Raw genomic sequence first — 20,670 nt, 5'->3', positions numbered from 1 at the left:
CCTCTGGAAGTTTATTTATTTATTTATTTATTTATTTATTTGATGCCTTCTTGCCTTTGCATGCATTAGAGAAGGGAGATACACAACACTAAGCATTAAATGTGAGACAAAATAACAAAATAATTCTACAAAGCACGCTGAAAATCGTCAATATAAACAGTTAATGCAATCATACGTGGAAGATAATTACACTGCAGTATTGATGTAAAATCAAATGAATCGCGCAAGGCGTCACCTTTAAAGGAAAGTTGATCATTTGCTTTAAGCTAGCGGTCCCACTTTGCGATATGTAGAATGGCGCTTGGACATACTTCTCCCCTTCTACTCCAGTTTTCGAATGATAGATATTACGAAAAAAGTTCAACCTGTGGTTTCGTCTGTGATCTTTCACGTCCTGCCATTTCAGTTTACTTTTACTTTCTCTCATGCTAAGTTGAGCGTGCCAATTACGTAATACGAATCGCACTGACATATTCTGTATGTTTTCGAGCGTATCAACCAGCTTTTTGGCGTAGGGATCCACGAAAACACATGCGTACTCCAAGATTGAGCGCACATGAGTGAAAAATGTTGTTCTTTTCAGTTAGATGGAGGTTCACTAAAATTTCGTCTCAGAAAGCCAAAAACATATGCAGCCGTAACTTTTATTGTGTGAACCTGCCTATTTAACCTCTGACCACTCCCTAAATGAACTCCTAGGTATTTATATTCCTCGGCCGTTGTCACAGCAGCATAATTTACGGTATACGTATTCAATTGGAATGAAGGTTTTCTCGTAAAGGTGCCGTTAACACACTGTTTAACATCCAAAAACTTTTTTGAATCAGCACACCAGTATGTTATTAAATTCGAATAAAGCTGCAGGTATACGGAATCACGTTCATTCGCTATAGTCCGGTAAACTACACAGTACTTTTGAACAAAGCTATAGGGCCAATAGTAATAACAATGCGAAAACCGATTCGTTCAGTTCATAGGATGAAATGTACTACGCAGTAGGTGATATGGAACACCATCATTTGCTTTTTTGCAGTCCAAGAATATACAGTCAACCACTTTAAGCTTATCTATTGCAAGAGCCAAATCGTGCGTGAACTCAACAATCTGCGTTGAGCAAGAAAATCCTGACAAAATCCGTGTTTGCTAGAATGCTGGCGATTATGTTTAACCAAATGAGTCATATCCCAGGAGTAGCTAGGCTCACCTTCAAACATCAGAACTAAATTAACAGCTAGGCTTCGTCAGTGACAAGGCTCTGTTGTTATCGCAAATTTAAAATAATTTTTTTTTCTAAATAGGCAGTCGTAAATTCCCTTGAAGTAACATAGTGCAGGGCATGAAGTTGATCCTACCAATGCACGAGCGAGTCTCTTCTACGTTTATCACCAACAACATAGTGCAACATTGCTTGTCGCAGTTTAATTGTAAGCAGAATAACTTGCGCTTTTGCTCGCACTTGCCTTTCTTTGGTGGGGAGTCCTTTACATGGTGGCGGATTAGCTCCTGCGTGGTGGCCGCTTGCTCGGTGCCCTTGAAGGCCAGTTATTTTGGTGAACCATCTCCGTCTCGGATCGTACATCTCTGCCGGGTCGATGTCTCCAATGCTCTCCATTTCTTGAGGGGGCGAATAGCCTCGAGCTGATGCGTCGACGAAGCCGGCGGCAGAGGCGTGGTAGCGGCGATGACTGGCGAGGCTTAGCTCACCCGTCGGTGTGGCACAGTCTTCTTGTGGCAATAAATGACATTTCGATGGCCTAAAAGGTTCCCTGCTAATGTCCAGTGAGTCCTTGCACCTTGCCCGTTCACCGAGAACACTCATTACTGTTTGACAAACGATGTTCGTTCATTTAAAACGTGGAAACACGGAGCGGATGAAAAATGCGTCCCCGTCGTTCGGCTCCGTAACGGCTTTTTCTCCCCCCAGGAAAAAACCGGTCGGTCTCCTTCCAAACACGTCTGTGCATGAATTTTCGGCGCCCAGGCGCGGCCGTTGTTCGGCTGTATGCCGTTTGCCGAAAAAATGACGTATAACCAGATACCTTACGTAGGCCGGTCTCCTCTTGAACACCGGTTGCCAAATATTCTGTGGCCATTCGCTTGCCGTAATTCGGCCGAGGACAGCTAACCGAATGAAAAACGTATATTCTGGGGCCGTACGTCGGCCGGTATCCTTCATAACACTGGTTGCCGGAAGAGAAGGAATATTCTACCGCCGGACGCGCGGTTCACCGTTGAAACAACGAATGCACGGCAGCCGCGCTCCGGCCGGTCTCCTTTCGAACACCAACTGCCGCAAGAATACGCATATTCTGTGGCCGGTCGCCTGCCGTGCTTCGGCCGATTACCGCTTCCCGAAGAAAAAACGGATGCCCTAAGGCCGTACTTCGGCCGTTCTCTTTGTTAACTTCGGCAGCCGTAAGAGAACTGAATATCTGGCAGCCGGTTAGCTGCCGTTGTGCGTCCGGACACGGGCGGACGGAAAAATACCGAAGCGCTGGTTGCCGAATGTTGGCCGTTCAACGCATGATCAGTGGCTGCCAGAACCTGGATGCTGGCCGGACATGCCAGAAAGCGGCCATAGACGGGCCGGTCTTGGGGCACACTTTCTGTGCCGCCTGGGGAAGAACTGGGTATGGAGGGAGGGCAGCCTTCCACCTTCTTAATGGGCGGCACTTGCCGCGCCGATGCTGATGGTCGGTAAGCCGTCCACCAATCCTGCATCGTACCGGCTGGTTTCCCTGACGTCCGCAGCGGGGAAGCTAATGGAGAGCACGGTCGTGGTCCTCCTCTGGTGGATTTCTCATCGTCGTGGCGACTTCCAGAAGCAGCAAAGCGGCTTCAGGTGCCACCGCTGCACGGTGCACACCCTGGGAGATGTGGTGTCTATGCTGCAAGAGGCCCGCCATGACAACGAGGTTCCCTTTTTGCTCCTGATAAACATGAAGTCGTCCTCCGACTCTATCTCCCACTTGCCGTCCTGAAGGTTTTAGACCACATGGGCGTTGTGGGGCACCTCCGACGTTACGTGAGAGCATTCCTGGCCAACCAAACCCTTTGAGTCAAGGTGGGCCGAGCAAGCAGCAGCCCACGAGATGTCAGCTGTGGGGTTCACCAGGGGAGTTCGCTCAGCCCATTGCTCTTTATCCTCATCCTGGCTCTATTCCCGCGCTGCATCCCTGCTGGGCTTGCTGTTCCAGTGGGGGTGGCAGACTATTCCGACAATATCGCCATCTGGGCACACGGGACAACGAGACAACTCTTCAAGGTGAAGGCGTGCCTTCAGGAGGTACTGTGGCAGTCGCAATCTTAATGGCACGTCTTGGCCTACAGCTGTTTTAGTTGAAAATGAAGGCCTTCGTTGTCCACCTGAGGGGCTACAAGGCACGCAAGGCGAAACCACCGCTCACCTTGAGCGGCCAGTCCCTTCCGTTCTGCACCACTGGCAAGTATCTGGCGTTTATGGTCGACTGCCAGTTTCTCCTGGCCACCTGCGGTGAAGGCACTCTGGCAATGCACTCCAGGAAGGCGCTCTGGCCAGGGCGTGCGGTGGTCACTGGCGTGTGGCGAGGGCTGCTAACACACTGTCGCCCAGCGCCTGTTCCACGGGATGGCGCCCTTCGCAGCCCTTTATGTTCGGCATGTGGTGCAACTCAAGCCGAGCCAATGGGAGTATCTAGAGGATGATCAGCGTCGGGCCATCGGCCTTTGCCTGGGCCTTCCGAGCACATCTCCGGTGGCGGCCACGTACACGGAGGCAGGATCGTGGCCCCTGCAGATGTGGGCCCTGCAGATGAAGCTCAACCACATCCACCTCCTGCAGAGCAGACCGGAAGGCGCGGCACTCCTCTAGAGCTACCGCAGCCGGCCAAACACTTGGATGGGCATGCTGCTCAGTACCTACGCGAGCCATATCGCGTTGCCACCGCGGCCCCGCGTAGAGCCATCACCACCTGGAACGGGGTAGGCTCTACGCATCGCCACCACATTGCTGGGTGTGCGTAGCAAGAGGTACACTCCACTCAAGGCCATCTATTAAGAGATGGCTGCGTGGCGAAAGGACGACGCTGCCAGACTTCTGCTGGTGAACACGTGTGGCTCTGTGCAACAGTGGACGGGCAGGGCCGGAGCCACCTTCACGGACCACGAACTTGGCACCAGCAAGTGCAACCTGCCCTTCCTGACCTCTTCCAGCCACGCAGAGATGGCTAGACTCCCCTTGGCCGCGAATCTTCCACAGCAAGGGGCCCAGGTCCGTGGGCCCATCATCCTGACTCACGCCTGCTCTGCCCTCCTCCGTCTGCGAGCTGCCGACCAGCCAGCCAGCTCCAGCGGCTACGTAGAGTGGTCACTGGCGGCCAAGCTTCATGCCGTGGAGGCCCACGGATGCCCACTGCGACTTCACCGGCTGCTATCACACGTGTACATCATGAGCAACGAGGTTGCATACACCATACCCAAGGGTGCTGCTCGACAGGCAGGGGTTCCAGCCTGCTGTAATGTGGTGTCATTTGACACTGCAAGGACTATCCTGGCACGATTGGTAAAAGCCCTGCATACAGATGCTCCAGCAGTCACTGGTCGGCCTCAAGGTCCTTACTCGGATGCACCCGCAGAGGCACCCGGTTGCTCCTGCTTCGCCTGCGGCTCAACTTCTGCAACGTGCAAGCCCGCCTGAATACCAGGCCCGCCGGGCATTCCCCACCTGCGCCGATTGCCCAGAGCCCGAGAAGCTGGAGCACTTACTGTGCTCTGGCCGCCAGCATGACACCACCAGGGAGAAACTTCGGGCCGCACTTCAGCGACTCGGTGCACCCAGCCACAACCTGGAAGAATTCCTGTTCCCCACAGGACCGGACGCCTTCCGACGGGAGATCTTCCAGTATCTCCTCACCTTCCTGGTTGGGACAGGACTAGTGGAGCGTTTGTAGCCGTCGAGCTTTGAACGAGACGAACGCGTCATAGACTGTCCGCGACTCACATACTGCTTCCCTCTATTTCTCTCGCCTATCCTGTGAAACCCCCCTTCACTTCTTTGGACTGGATTGTATGAGGGCGACCTCCCCGTTGAGTTTAACAATATCCCCAGTTATTTTATCATGCCTGCTTTCTTAAAAAAGTCTCTACTACCCAGCCAACACAAGCCCCTTCACCTTTCTCAGAGCCCTCCTATGCCGCGGCTGTTCGCACTCCCATTTTCAACATCGCAATGCTTCTCTGAACAAAAGTTCGGTTCCACGTTTCCTTGAACACAACGTTTTCTTGAAACAGCCACCTGAAGCCTCTCGCCCTAATACAAAAGTTGAAGGAGAAATATGAAATAAAACTAAGAGGATTTGTCGACAGTGCTGCAGATAGACTCCATTAGGTTGGGTGCCTATAAGGTGCTTCACGTTGATTCGGTACGCATGCTTGGGAACGTGGCCTGCCATAATCAAGGTAAAGTATTTCCTGGTAGACCTTTGAGGGTAACCGCTGCGCGTAACAACTGCTTGTGACGACTATTTTCCGCTAACAGGTACGGTACCGCAAGTCAGAGATCGAATTTTTTCGCTCAGTTCCTCTTTTTTAGCATACGCACCAACAATAGAGTTTCACCAAATGAAATTCATGGATAGCTCTGGATTGGTCAGGCTGGTCCACACTGCTATACATCTACCTTCTAAGAAAATAGAATGAGGAACTGCGACCTTAAAGCAGCCACTAATGGAAGACCAACATTTATCACGGGGAACCTTTCTCTCAATTAATACAAATATTCATGCTTTTCCTGCCACTAGACGGGTTTTTCAAAAAAAACTTCACTACTTGCCATGTTACCCTCTGCTGGTGTACTGTTGCTTTCTTACGTTTAATGTCACTATCCTCTCTGGTTTCCTTAATGCGTTACAACATAGTAGGTTTCAGAAATAATAGGATCAATCACCGGTGTCAGGCAATAACCTTTAAAATCTGTATAATTCCGCAAGCCAAAAGCCACTTAGCGGCGAAAGTCCGTGGGCCAAGATATTTCTTTTGAAGGCTTTCGTAAAACATTATCTGGCATTTTGTACTACCAAAGCATTTATTGGACATGTATTCTCGGTATTTTATAGAAACTACCTTTAGGAGTAGCGGTACCGTAGATGTATTCATCCCAAAATGAACCTGTTGACTCACGTGAAACTTGCGGTGACGCTACGACAGTCAGGATTGAAGATTCCAAGAAACGTGTAGGGTTCTTCCTTTTTGCCCCTTGAATAATCGGAAAGGTAGTCCAGCGTCTGCAAGTTACAGAAATCATAGTTGACGGTTTGGGCTCCGTACACTGCTGTTTATCAGAAACGGCGGATGGCCACTGGCTGAGTCTTCTGGGGCCATATTACCATGACGTGTGCTCTTTAACTCACAATAAGCAAAAATTAGGGGCAGATTGTATCATTTTCTTTGGAATGTTGGAGTTGTGATGCATTAAAATGTACCAATTTTTAAAAGAACAAAGATATCGGAGGTAATATTGGTCATAGAATTTATTAACCTATTATCATATTCCGGCGCAGCTTTCCGGTTGGTTGCAGTTATTTCCGACATGATTACTCGGCTGTTAGCGTAGTGCAATTAATATGCCACGGGATTATTCTTGGGGCGAAAGATTTCTATCCAATTAAAATTCATTGGCAGCAACATTTGACCATAAATTAAACAAACATTATTACGACTTTGTCAAAGTATATTTCTGGGTTCATATCTGAGGCGGCGCCTTGCCTAGTGCAAAATACTACTTTTCTGCTACGGTTTCAAATGGTTCCCAAACATTCGGTATTCTGAGCGGTGAAGCTATAAATGCTAAGTTAACATGCTCGGCCGTGGTTAGTGCCAGTATGACATTGTGTGGTTGAAAGCAATTCGAAAAGTCTGAAACAGTCTTGATGATATAATAAAGACAGCTTAGAAGTAGATGAAAACCTTCAATTGTGTACAGCAGATACCGAATGTTATTACCACTGGTCCCAATCCCCGCTGGTATGGGTTTGGGCGGTAAAACCAACGTTCATTCTTCGTAGCAATAAAACAGTTCAAAGCGCAAGTGTAGATTTGGAATTTGTGCGAAAATCTTGTGGAAAGCATCGGACCAAAAGTACGGTAAGCCTAGAACTTCCTAACATTATTCCTGCCGCAAGCCTAGCTGGAGACTGTGCCTACCAGCGCTTGATTACTTTGTTGAGCCGGACGACGAATTATGGCAGGAAAGGTTCTGGTCGAAATGCTGGGCAGGTGCTGAACGGACGTGGCGGCAAGTTTCTTCAGAAAGTTCTACAGCGCGTAAACAGAATCTCCATCTAGGCTTCCGCCGTTCCATTTTCAGAGAGTTTTAAGCATTCCATGTACTTTTTAGTGCTCAGTTGTTGACATAATCGCCTGTTCCGCGGTGATTTATTTTTCCTCTCCTATTTCCTTTCGAAATTTTGTGGTTACCCTACTTGCTTCTAACTTTGGTAACCACTTTCGAGAAAAAAGCTCCTGCCATGAATATTAATAACATTCATTTGTGAAAGTGATGATTGGCGTAGTTTTTTTTTGCTTAGGTACTTCAGGGTAATGGTGTAGGATTCAACTGTAAAACCGTTTCCACATGTGGCGTAGCCGAACTTCGACTCTCTGCCACAACCCCTCTTCCTTTTTTAATCTTCAACCATTCGGGTCCTAACATGAATACCGGCTCTGTATTCACAAAGTGCATCCTTCGAATGCACCTAAACACACACACGCGTATATATATATATATATATATATATATATATATATATATATATAGTTCGGAAATGAGGGCTCGTTGTGAGAATACAGAAAGATAGTTCAGCAGTCTACAACGCAAAAGAGGCATGGGGGTGTTGTGGGGTTCTTTTTTTAGTACGGCTGGTGAAGTTAACATTTTTTTCAATTTAAGTAAGAAATAAAGAAAGAAAAAAATTCCCCCGCATTTCCCCGAGGGGGAGAATGTGAAAGTGCGAATGCACGGTTGTCGGCCCGCTTGCGGCGCTTGCGCTCGGCCCCCGCAGCCCACCGCCTCACCGCCTTCTCTTCCATCTCTTCCATCGGGTTTGCAGTATCACGTGTACACCACGCAGTTATCAAGCCGCTATAACGCCGCTGAGTCGCCAACGCACGCCGCTGACGACGTAGTTTGAATGCGTTAAAGATATAAGGCGCGTCACTAACACTGATATCAGCGTCGCGTCCGTGGCTTGGTCGGTAGAGCGTCGCGCTGCGGCCGCAAAGTCCTCGGATCGAAACCTGGCGCCGGATGCTGTTTCTTTTTTAAATATAGAGGAGCACTGCGGACGCCGCCGCCGCCGCCGCCGCCGGCGGTGGATGGTTTGGGGTCGCTTATAAAGTGCATTCGCACTTAAAACACGCGCCCAGTGTGGGAACCAAACCCACGTTTTCTGATTTGATCTCGAATGCCTCACCAATTGAGCTATCTGCGTTACTGTGTTCTCCTTCACTTTTGGGGGTATTTATATTCACTAGAACTATAACTCCCACTTGAGGGTGGTAGCCAGCGCCACTCTGACTACGCGGGGAGAAGGGGACCTTCTTTTCAACTCCCGGGGCGTGACTCGAATATCTGCAGCCTGTCATGAGCGGGTAACTGGCTGGAAGCCCTCTTACGCTACCTTGGCATCAAGGCTGTCAGTACCGAGACCCTCGCTAGGCTTCCGCGGAAATATATAGTTAGGAAAAGAGGGGCTCGTTGAGGAAATCCACAAAGATAGGTCGGCAGTCTTCAACGTCAAAGGAGGCATACGGGTGTTGTTAGGCCCTTTTTTTACTACGGTTAGGGAAGTTAACATTTTTTTTAAGTAAGAAAGAAAGAAAGCAAGATACGCGCACAGAGTGGGGCCAGAAACGCCTTTCGATTTGCTCTCGAATGCCTTACCAATTCGGATATCTGGGCGACAGTGTTCTCCTTCACTTTATGTATTTATATTTACTAGAACTATACTGGGGCACCATAATTTCTACATAGATCATAGGTTCCTGGGACTTCCCCCTTGGCGCTTCCTCGCCGCCGACGGGCTGCACGCGGGTTTCGAGTGCGTCGCGGTCATGGCGCAACACTTTAAGGAACGCCTGCGCTATCATCGCCCGCATTGGGCCTCCACGCCTCGACTCACAGAAGAAACGGACAACCATGGCCAAGCGTCTGCTCCGGCCGGCCTGCCCCCCTGTCCTCCGTGCCCACCGTGCCCATGGTGTCCACAACGTCGGCCCTGTCCCACGCCTTCCCGAGCCCCGCCAGTCCCAGAACGCCGCTATATGACGCGCCTGGCCACGCAGGCGGCGTCGCAACTACGCCGGGGGGCTGAGAATTGACTTGTAGTGGAGACAGGTACGGCTCGCCCAGATCATGCATGGTCCCCCTCTTTTTTGTCAATTAGAAAATTAATCGACAAGCGTGTTCGCTTTGTTTGCATGCTGCTCACTTAGAAACATACGTTAACCAGAACACCGCACGAAAAGGCCTTCTTCTAGCCTGCACACCCTCTATGTGCACAATTAATCTGGAGGAAATTACGGAATGAAAGAAAGTGCTGTCCGATGCGTCGGTGGGCCTCACAGAGATTGTTTTGTAGCACAGCCGAAGACGGGCCATGGAGCTTCAAGATGCCGAAAGTCTAGAGTGGTCGCAATCGAATCTATCCGCGTTTGAACGCAATCAACTTAAAAACTTTGAGACAAAGAGGAAACATATCAGAACAATAGATCAAGAAATTGCAACGCGATAAGATTTCCCCTCAGTTTTTAGTCAACTCCATGCAACCAAGCTATCCCGTAGGCGTCACCCAAGCTCCCGATGCTATATCTCTCCCCATGAACATATAACAAACGAACGTGAAAAATCTGTCAAGCAAAACGTTATCCCCGGCTCAAGAAAAACTTATCTCAAAAGGTTTGACATTTTACCCAGCCTCCTGACATTTCAATGAGACCCAACTCTATCAAACGGAGCGATCCTGCCGACTCAAGGGGATGAAGGGACCAGAGGATTTTGGTACTCTTAAAACCCGTTGTAATGAACTATCTCTCGTCCACAGTGTCGACGGTCGGGTGCGTGCGCGACCGGTTCGATGGGGCAATTTAGTGGCGAAGTTTGCTTGACTAGTCTGTATTGTTCACGATACTTTGAAACAAGCTTCGGTGAGAGGCCGGGTGGAGGGCATGGCACCCGAAGCCAGAGAAGTGAATCAGACCTATAGGTGGGAACCGCGGTGGAAACGTCCAGATTATGCTTCTGGTGTTGCTGGTGTTCATAAGTATGAGAGCGGGCGCAATGACGGTGCTTTTCGGCATGTTTGACTATTTCCGAAATAGGTGCGAAGTAGGCTTGATCTGGGCAATACGGCAAAATTGTGTGAAGAATGCATGAGAGCTCCCGTCCATAGAGCAGAAAAGAAGGAGGAAATCCCGTCGTCGTCAGAGTGGCCGTGCTGCAGGCGTGTACGTGAAAAATGGAAGTATCACGTCCAAGTCAGAATGGTCCGGCACCACGTACATCGAAAGCTTGTCACTCAATGAGAGATAAAATCGTTCTGTGAGCCCGTTCTTCTGCGGGTGGTAAGACGTGGTTGTTGATTGAACAATTCGGCATTCGCGCAGGACGGCATCGCTGACTTCTGACTGGAAGACGCGACCTCCGTCACTGCACAGCTCCCGAGGGAGTAGCTCCCATGAGCAGCTCCCATGGCGCAGTATGAAGCGGCTTAACAGGAAGGACGCGACCTCACGTGCCGTGGCAGTTGCTACCGCAGCGGTTTCTGCATAGCACGTAACGTGATTCACAGCCACAGTGACCCAACAGTTTCCAGCAGCTGTGGGTGGTAGGGGACCGTAACGGTCGATGCCAGTGCGATGAATCGGTCTTTCTGGGCACGACAGTGCCTGCAGCGGGCCCACCACGGGAACAGGAGGGTGTTTCCGCCGCTCCAAGTTGCGCTGCTGACAGAAGGTGAAAGGGTAATAAGTGACAGTTGCCGAGCGACTTCTTCGCGAACAAACTGTTCAAGCTGCCGCATCAAGGAGGCTTCGTTTCTCGCCGCTGTCAAACTCGACAGCCACTCGCCCTGCGCAAAAGAGCCCCGACTAAGCGCCCCCTTGCCTGCGGAGTTGGTCGTAGCTATGGCACTGGGTGATGATGTCAACTTCGCTCGGAGGCTCTGTGGTACCACAATGAGACAATTTAGGCCGTAAGGCGTGCAGTTGCGGCGCTAGAGGATGTTGTTGTGAATGGCAAATTGAGAACATTGGCGATGCAGGCCTCTAGGCTGAGGAGTGTTCGGCGGGGAAGATAGGAAGTTGACGATAGTAGCGATCCACGGATGTTCTTTTTGCTGGAATGCCATGTCTGGAGCGGAATCGATTATAAAGGAGAGTCCGTTTTTCTGAGGTGTTCCGTACGAGCAGGCGCAGGGGAGCGACGGAGGGAATCGGCATCAGAATACTTGCTTCCCGATCGATACATAACGCGAATGTCGAATTCTTGTAGACGAGTGGCCCAGCGAGCGAGTCGTCCCGTGAGGTCTTTCAGAGACGACAGCCCCCCAATGCGGGGCGGTCGGTGATAACACCGAAGGGGCGGCCATAAATGTAAGGGCGGAAGTAGGTTAGCCCCCAGACAATGGCCAGGCAATCCTTTTCGGTCATAGAATAGTTCTTGTCAGCCTTGGTGAGAGTTTGACCTGCATACCCTACGTCGTAGTTGGGCTTCCGTTGCGCAAGCACTGCACCGAGACCTACTGGCATCAGTGTGCACCTCAGTAGGATCTGCTGGGTCGTAATGCCAGAGGATAGGTGGTGAGATTAACAGACGTCGCAAGGAGGAAAATGCTTCGTCACACTGAGGACCACGCAGAGAGTGTCATCGCCGTTCAGCAGTCTTGTTAGGGAGACAACGATGGTAGCGAAAGTTGCTAACGAGGCGTCGGAAATAGGAAGCGAGATCGACGAAGCTGCGGAGGGTTTTCATGCAAATCGGCTTCGGAAAGTCCGTGACAGCACATAGCTTATCGGGATCAGGTGACACAGCATCTTTGAAACAATGTGGCCCACAGTGTCCCAGAATATTCAACTTGCGCGCAAAAAAAGGAGGCTTTTTTAAGTTCATTTGGAAGCTGGGAGCGGTTGGATACGTCAGGATCTGTTGTAGACGAGTTAGATGTGTGGCGACATCTGGCGAGAATCCGACGACATTATTTAAGTAACAAAGACGCATGCCATTTGAGACCATGCAAGATATTAATCAGGATTCTCTCGAATGTTGCAGCGGGGTTGCTTAGGCCAAATGGCTTGGCGTGGAATTCATATAAACCGGCCGCGGTTACAAATGTATTGGGGCTATCCGATTCCGCCACTGGCAGTTGTCAATGGTCCCAGCGCAAATCAAGGGACGAAAAGTATTCTGCACCGTGTAAACAATCGAGAGCGTCGTCGATGCGAGGGATTGGATAAAGTTCCTGGAGGGTAACTTTGTTGAGGCGGCGGTAGTCAACACAGAACCGCAAAGACCCATCTTTTTTTGTTACGAGGACCACGGGGTGCGGATTAGAGTCCTGTCCGCGGCCAGCACAAAACAACACAGCCAACACAACCAACCCAACATCTCCAGCAGTAGCGAAATGTCCTGTTCACCTAAGAGTAGCACAAGGGACACCAGCACAGAAACCGTGGACGTGGCTGCCACACGAACTGTAGAGCACACAGGCGAACAACACCCGGACCCACCAAAGACATCACGCTCAGTGTTCACGCAGTCACCAACACGCACTTCAACGCACATAAGCGCCGAAAGAGGAATCGATGTTGACCTCATCCCTAGCAGCACCCCTAAACAACAGAATTTAAGCAGAAACGTCTCACCCCACAGGTTTGCTCGAAACAAACACAAATGACTACCACCGAGTAGACCGGATGCTCCAACCCTTAAATCCCGCTCTTTCCTTCAAGCAAGAAAACTAGCCGGCAAACAAACCAACTACAGATTTCACCTCAATGTGTACTCCTCGTATTTCTATATCAAAAAGATCCCCGAAGACCTCCACGTAAAAGTTGTTCTCTTGGTGTGCTCCCTCCTGAACTAGATGCCAAACGACAAGTTATTCCGAAGAATGACTCGCTTTCCCTCCTCAAAATTCTTAGATACCATTGTACCAGCCAACTCAGCCTCTTCAATTACCGTACTGGAGCTCTTCCGCTAACTCAGCAGGAGAAACTAGATCTTAATATTTTTATACATCGCAAAGAAAATGATCCAAGCAATAAGCAAGCAGTTAAGTGTCAACGTGTACAGCTTCCCTTGCGAAATTCGGCTTGCACTGTACAGTATCAGCTTCTCAATACGACGTCTAACTTTCTCTCCCGCAAATAACCGTACGAATGAATACGAGTTACATAAGGATATCGCTGAATTTTCTCAGAGAATGAGGCTAACAGCACTTTTTTTTAGGAAAAACAGGACCAACATGATGTTAACGAGTGCACCCTTCACCGACATAGCACTTGGACTACAGATGTAAATCAATCTCCAAAATTAGATCTGTACTTAAAATCAGTACCAAGAGAAATATTGACAACAAAGCGATGAAACAAGTGGAAGAACCTAACTCCGTCGGAAGAAGTTACTCTCAATAGCCTAGCAGCCAGAGCCGACTTAGTCATAAATACAGCCGAGAAAGGCGGTGGCGTAGTTGTTTTATCTATGGGAAAATACAAAGATAAAGCTCATAGGCAGCTCAACGACCCTTGCCACTACAAGCCCTTAGATAACGATCCGAGCCAGGAGTACAGCTTAACAGTACTTGAGAGCCTCATAGATCAGCGATCTAGAGAATTAATAACGACTACTGACTGATATTTCATGAAACCGAATAATAAGCAGGCAGGACTTTTTTACCTCCTCCCAGAAGTCCACATATTCCCCGTAGAGTCATTGTTTACTGCTGCCATTCCTGGCAGACCAATAGTTCCGAATAACAATACCCCACCGAAGCATTATCTGTGTTTCTGAATCATTTCCTAACCAACATTACGGCTCTTCTTCCTATATTCGTACAGGACACCCCCTTTCGTACGCATATAATAGAAGAGTTAAATAAAGCTGGGCGGCTACCCAGTGGAACCCTCGTTGTTACTCTTGCCGTTGTTGCATTGTATACAAACATCCCTTTCGTTGAAGGAATCGAAGATATTTCCTCTGTATTTGTACGGACAGTCGACTCACCACCAGAATGTTTGGTGTCTTGCATAAATATACCTGATTTGGTTGTTACCGAGGAGGGCATTTTCTCCGCTCTGCTCCACCTCGACGCAAAAAAATCAGCTGGACCGGACGATATACCAAATGCTTTCCTTGTTAGGTATGCTGAGTGGTGCTCAAGTTTTTTGTTTGTAATTTTTCGAGAAAGCATCCTACGAGGTGAAGTTCCAGAAGACTGGAAAAAGGCTAAAGTTGTCCCCGTTCCCAAGACCGGCGACAAATTTGATATTAAAAATTACCGGCCGATTTCTCTCTTATGCACAGCAAGTAAAGTGATGGAACACTTTCTTTTTAAACATATCAGCTCATTCTTGGAACAAAATAACTTCTTCTCTCCTAATCAACACGGATTTCGGCGTGGGTTTTCAACCGTAACGCAGTTAATTCATACTACAAACGATCTCATTAAATCGCTTGATGAAGGCGGGCAAATCGACGCAGTTTTTATAGATTTTGAAAAAGCCTTTGACCGTGTCTCCAATTCTCACTTGCTGTTTAAAATAAAAAAATTATTAGCTAACCCGAAAATTCTCCGGTGGCTTGATTCGTATTTGTCAGGCAGATGTCAGTACGTCCACATTTCTAATAATACGTCAAACTTAGCCCCCGTATACTCTGGTGTTCCCCAAGGTTCGGTCCTGGGTCCACTCTTATTTTTGATTTATTTGAACGATCTGTCTTCTTCATCTTCAGTGCGCTGTCGGCTTTTTGCCGATGACTGCGTTGCGTACCTTCCTGTTCGCACGAGAGAGGACCAGACTGCCCTCAGCACGTATCTAAGCGCTATCACTGACTGGTGCAATTCCTGGAAAATGAGCCTCAATGTAAAAAAGTATGCCCAAATGACCATAACGCGTACAAGAGACCCCCTCGAATTTCCTTACAAACTGAACAATACTGCACTGCAAACTGTACACCAGTTTAAATACCTAGGTGTAACAATAACTTCAAATCTAAGCTGGAACACACATATTCGAATCATATCATCAATTGCAATTCAACGTTTGTGGTTGCTAAGGCACCGATTAAAACATTGCACAAGCAAAACAAAACAATTGGCATACACATCTTTAGTACGACCTATATTGGAATATGCAGACGTTGTGTGGGATCCCCATACGAAAGCAGACATACACTGTCTTGAACGCATCCAAAACAAATCCCTACGGTTTATTCACAACGCGTACGGCAGGCGAGTTTCCGTTACAGAGCTACGTACCCGATCAGGACTTCCAACACTACAAGCACGCCGGAAAATACACCGCTTAAAATTTCTGTTCAACATTGTTAACAATAACTTAGGAATAGCCTTTGACACCTACATGCAGTTTAATAAATCGCGTCAAACACGTAACAAACATGCCAAAACAATCGAAATGCCCCGCACAAGAACTAATGCTCACCGTTTTTCTTTTTTTCCACGAACAATATCGGATTGGAATGCACTGCCACAAGCGGTCACTGAAATTGTGACCCCGGAATCATTTGTATCATCTATCAGTTCGTACTTTTAACAAACAAACAGGGCCCGCAAGACGCCAACGAGCGTTATCGCCATTGGGCAAACATTGTGTACATTTCAAATTGTGTTTATTTTCTTGGAAGCCCGGATGTACCTACCCAACAGTCTGTTTTCTGGTGTGTTACGCGCTTTTTTTTGCTTGTTCCTGCTCCGGAAACTTTGTGATGGATGTAGTTAACCAAGAGTGCTTTTGTCGGCTATGTTACGCGCTATTTTGTTTTTTCTTCGGGCTGTTGGTTTCTACTCAGAAAACTGTCTCCCTTGTTCGGTTATGTGTTTCGCTGTACCACGCGTGTTCTCCGCTGCACCACAGTGCTCAATGTATCAATATGTAACCACTCCTGCCTTGGCTGCCAACAGGTGGCTGGCAGTATATTACAAATAAATAAATAAAACAAAACCCGCACCAACGTGCGCCAGAAGCGTACATATTGTAACGTGGCGGCAGACGGCACGAACCATGGGGCGATGAAACGATGTATTCACACTACTATTTACAGGCAGCCATTCGGAGCCCGGGCTGGCTGCGCCCCGCGCTCATCTTTCTTTTCGTCATAAGTGGTGGGCCTTTCCGGCGCGGATATTGTCCCGTCCCATGACATCACCTCCCCGGTCGAGGAAGACCGTCCCGGTCGACGCAGAGCAAATTGGCGATTGAATGCGGATGAGATGAAAAATGCAGTGACGAATGATTTGCCGCCACGGAGGAGGGTGACGGTGTTGATGATGCCTGGCCCAGCAATAGCAATGGCGTCAGCCCTGACGAAGAACCGAAGGTCATCGAGCCACGTCGGACGTAAGAGCGGTGGAACACATCGTTGGCGTGTCTGGGTCGGCTGGTCTCGGCTGGTATTCATTCGGGTCTTTCGGGGTGGGAACACGGGGCGGGAGACATCGTCTTGTTCTCGACTGGGCTGGGGCGGCCCGGGGCGGCTTCGTTGTCCTTGGCGGCTGCGTCCACCTCGAGGCGATGCGATGCTGGAGCCAGGATGGGTATGACGAACCGGCACCTCCACACAAATGAAACGTGGCGGCAGACGACACGAACCATGGGACGATGAAACGATGTATTTACGCGACTATTTACACGCAGCCATTCTCACCCCGGGCTGGCTGCGCCCCGCACTCATCTTCTTCCTTTTCGTCATAAGCGGAGGGTGATGCTGGCGCGGGTATTGTCCCCTCCCATGACAATATCTTTGTTAAAGCTAGTTTTAACTATCAATTAGTTTAGATGCGACTGCATCTCATTCACTCGCCTTGTCCCTGCATCCCTGTCTCCACCTACATACTCCCAAACCAACCAGCTTTCTCAATTACACTCCCTTCTCACCTACCCCTATATAAAGCGTTCCACCCTGGTGAGGGTTCGCCCTGACGAAGGCAAGTCTCTGCTGAAACGTTGGCAAAAATCCTGATTGCTACCTTGTTCGAAGTTTTCTTTTCTTGTATATATATATATATATATATATATATATATATATATATATATATATATATATATATATATATATATATATATATATATATATATATATATATATATATATATATATACGACAGAAATAAGAATTGGCAGTCAAGACAACCTCAGAAAGCAAAGGGGAGGATGTAGTACGTCAAGATAAAGAATTTGGAAAATAAGAAAGTGGAGAAAAAATGCCCGCCAGGTGGGATCCGACCTCCTGGAGGTCGTGGGTTCGGAACCCACATGGCGGGCATTTTTTCTCCACTGGAGGTCGTGGGTTCGGATCCCAACTGGCGGGCATTTTTTCTCCACTTTCTTATTTTCCAAATTCTTTATCTTGACGTACTACATCCTCCCCTTCGCTTTCTGAGGTTGTCTTGACTGCCAATTCTTATTTCTGTCTTATATATATATATATATATATATATATATATATGTGTGTGTGTGTGTGTGTGTGTGTGTGTATACATACATACATATCAATCAAAAGAAGGCCTGCGGTCGGTTACTGTAGAACTTCAGCACAAGGTACATAGTCACCTAACAAGACTGTTTATTACTCGACGTTTTGGAGGTGAGGCCGGCTGGTTAAATTCTTGAAGGTTGTTCTCCAATTGTCGACTAAAACGTCGACGTATAAGCAGTTTCTTTAAAAGCGCATTCCGTTAACTTCTATAGACATATATCAAATCAAAATAATGAATAGAGTGTTCACTACACAGCCACGGGAAGATAGACAAGCAGTCCACAACGACGATGCAGAAAAAACGCAACAAATTCATCCATGTTTCCACTGAAAGCGTTCATTTGTATAAATTAATAATAGCAACGAAAACGTGCTCTCCGGAAGTGTTGTACAAAACGCCGTTCCAAGGAACGGCGTTCCTGGAACTAGTTCCTTTTAGAGGAACGGAGGAACGCCACAGTTTCATTAAGGGTCGATTGAACTGTAACGGTAACTCGTTAGGTTTATGAAGGAACGGCAGGAACGGCGTTCTTTCAGCAAACGTTACATTGCTAGGATTTGGCTGTTTTTGATGCAAAGGTTGGAGTACAAAAATCCATAAGTCGCTACTGTGTTTCTCTTCCTACAAGTTGGCCAATTTGCCCGCGCTGTTCAGCGGAACGTGCTTCCTCGAAAGTCTAAGGCGGAAGAATAACCACGGAGCGGGCCGCAGCTTGTGCTTGCTTTCGTTCCTGTTGAGCTTACGCAGCGTCCGACGGGTGAATAGAACAGCCGCGAGAATGCTTTTCACCTTTCATCGTTTATCTGGAGAGGCCAGGGTGCGCGTCTGGGTGATAGAATTCCTCCCTGCCGGGTGGCGCTGCAAGTCCCTTGTGAAACCATCATATCTGTATATTGTCAAGGGTAATTACCGCATTAGTGTGAGTGAAGCGCAGGTGTGTTGCTGTCTTGGGAGTTGCGCTCACGGGGAGGTCATTCGAAGGGTCACCGGCGATCAATTGGGCTGGGCGCGCAGCAGTGTCCCGGGATGCTGAAGTGCTCGAAGTTACATAGTATGCGCTCAGTTCGTCACGGCGCGATCTGTGGCCGCTCTGGCGGGAATGGATCGACGGAAGTGTTAGGTACTTTTGTATAGCACGCGTCGTGTTGACAAAGGACAGGAATTTCATCATTGTTGAGCATAATTTCATCGCGTGCCGTATGGACAATACCTAAGAGAGGCCGCCCGAACGTGGACGGCCAGCGTTCTAAGTTTCTTTAGTGTGTCGGTTCAACCTGTGCTTTGTTTTGTTGTAGTTTAAATGTTTGTTACGCACGTGATTCGGCTCCGCGTTATTTATTGTGTTTTTCCCTTACGCGCATTTCAAACCTCCGCAACTGATTTGTGCGTCGCGTCCACATATTTGGCTATCTGTGGTTGTTTCCTTTATCTACTATCGTGATTGTGTTCCGTAGACTTTGTCATTCGTGCATGTAGATTTCGTGTGTGACTAAACTTTTGAGTAATATTTTTTTTGTTCTTGTGATCGTCTTCCGACTTCAACTTCATTGCGGACCTTGTAGCCATAACTTGTTCTGCTGTGTTTTGTTACTCGCAAATTTGTGCTGTTTGATCCGCAAAGCTTCACTTTTGTAACGCCCTTACTCAATTCCCTGCAAAGGGCATGTAAAGTATTTTAAATAAACTGCAATATTGAATAATATATCAGTAAACGCCTATGTATTGTTCCTTTCCACACAATGTCTTAAGCAAGAAATTTAGTGAAGTTCCGCCATAAGAGTAACTTTCTATCTGCACATCTGAAGCGCACTAACCTAACTGCGCATTTGTAAGACCGAAGTGTAAAGTGCCATATCTGTTGAACCCATAATAGACGAGCACGAAAATTGCGGTTAGTTATGTCTTGAGGTTGTCCGGTGCTCCCAGAAAAAATTCGTGTAGGAGCGTTTCTTTGGATTCGCTTAATCTCCCGATAATATGCTGCCAGCGGTGTTCTTATTCGTATAATATACGTAGTTTGGTGTGAGTTCTAATGTTCTCACTTTTATTCGCCTCACGATTATCCGACACCATATTTTCATTTTAAAAATGAAGTGTAATGTTAATGTAACGGCACGTTCCAATTTTCGAAGAGTAACTGGAACGCGTTCCTTTCACAATAAACTTGTAACGGGAACTCGTTTCAAAATTGGCAAGGAACGAGGAACGAGCTTTCGTTCTTGTTTTAGAGGAACGTGTACAGCACTGCTCTCTGGGTAGACCTAAGGGCACGACGTATGTGACCAAACTTAGGCGGGGAAAGTGCAATTAGCTTTTTTGCAAAGGTATATGTGGCACTACAATAGTCTCATGTACACTTTATGGCACTGTTAAGTAGTCAATAACTTCAGCTTAAAATTGGTTCGTGTTCTACACTGGAGTAACGTTAAAAGTTCTCGTACCTTGAGAACCGTCAAGACGTCATTAAGGCTCACGTCAGACTGCTGAGAGTGTTTGTTCAGGCACCCCCAGTGGTACACCTTGTGCCGAAACACAGTGCCAATCCAGGGCTCGAATCGAGAGTCACTGATGTCTTTCAAAATCTCCGTCATTGAGCTAAAGGAAGACATGGCACAATAAATTAGTCCTTCATTCAGTTTCTTTGCAAAATATTCACTCCACTCGGTAGCTTGAAATTTATAGCCACAATTTTCTACCTACTACATTCATCACCTGGAATAATTTTTTTATAAGAATTCAATCACTTTCGCACTGATTATATTCCTTTTTTGTAGCCACTTATTCATTGATCAGCAACTTAGTCTGCAGCCGATTAAAAAGTCGTAACGTTCTTTCAGTTCTACGATTTTACCCAGCGGTAATACGAAGTGGCACGCTCGGAATTGGGTCATGTACCGCCACATTATTTCCAGTGTTCCGCCAA

The 20,670-nt window shown here is 47.8% G+C and overlaps 1 protein-coding gene across 1 annotated transcript in view; it reads right to left on the bottom strand.

Moving 5' to 3' along the window:
* Window positions 1–20,670, bottom strand: part of LOC144139038 (uncharacterized) — a 57,804-nt gene that overhangs the window by 16,291 nt on the left and 20,843 nt on the right. The window contains exon 4 of the mRNA XM_077671527.1: window positions 6,157–6,260. The gene's annotated coding sequence lies outside the window, so the exon portion shown is untranslated. The remainder of the gene's footprint in view (window positions 1–6,156; window positions 6,261–20,670) is intronic.

Source organism: Haemaphysalis longicornis, unplaced genomic scaffold (assembly GCF_048455015.1).
Source record: "Haemaphysalis longicornis isolate Haplotype H1 unplaced genomic scaffold, Haemaphysalis longicornis Haplotype H1 scaffold_5, whole genome shotgun sequence".
NCBI classification, from domain to species: Eukaryota; Metazoa; Arthropoda; class Arachnida; order Ixodida; family Ixodidae; genus Haemaphysalis; species Haemaphysalis longicornis.
The sequence above is the reverse complement of the archived record's forward strand: the minus strand, read 5'-3'. Positions and strand labels throughout refer to the sequence as shown.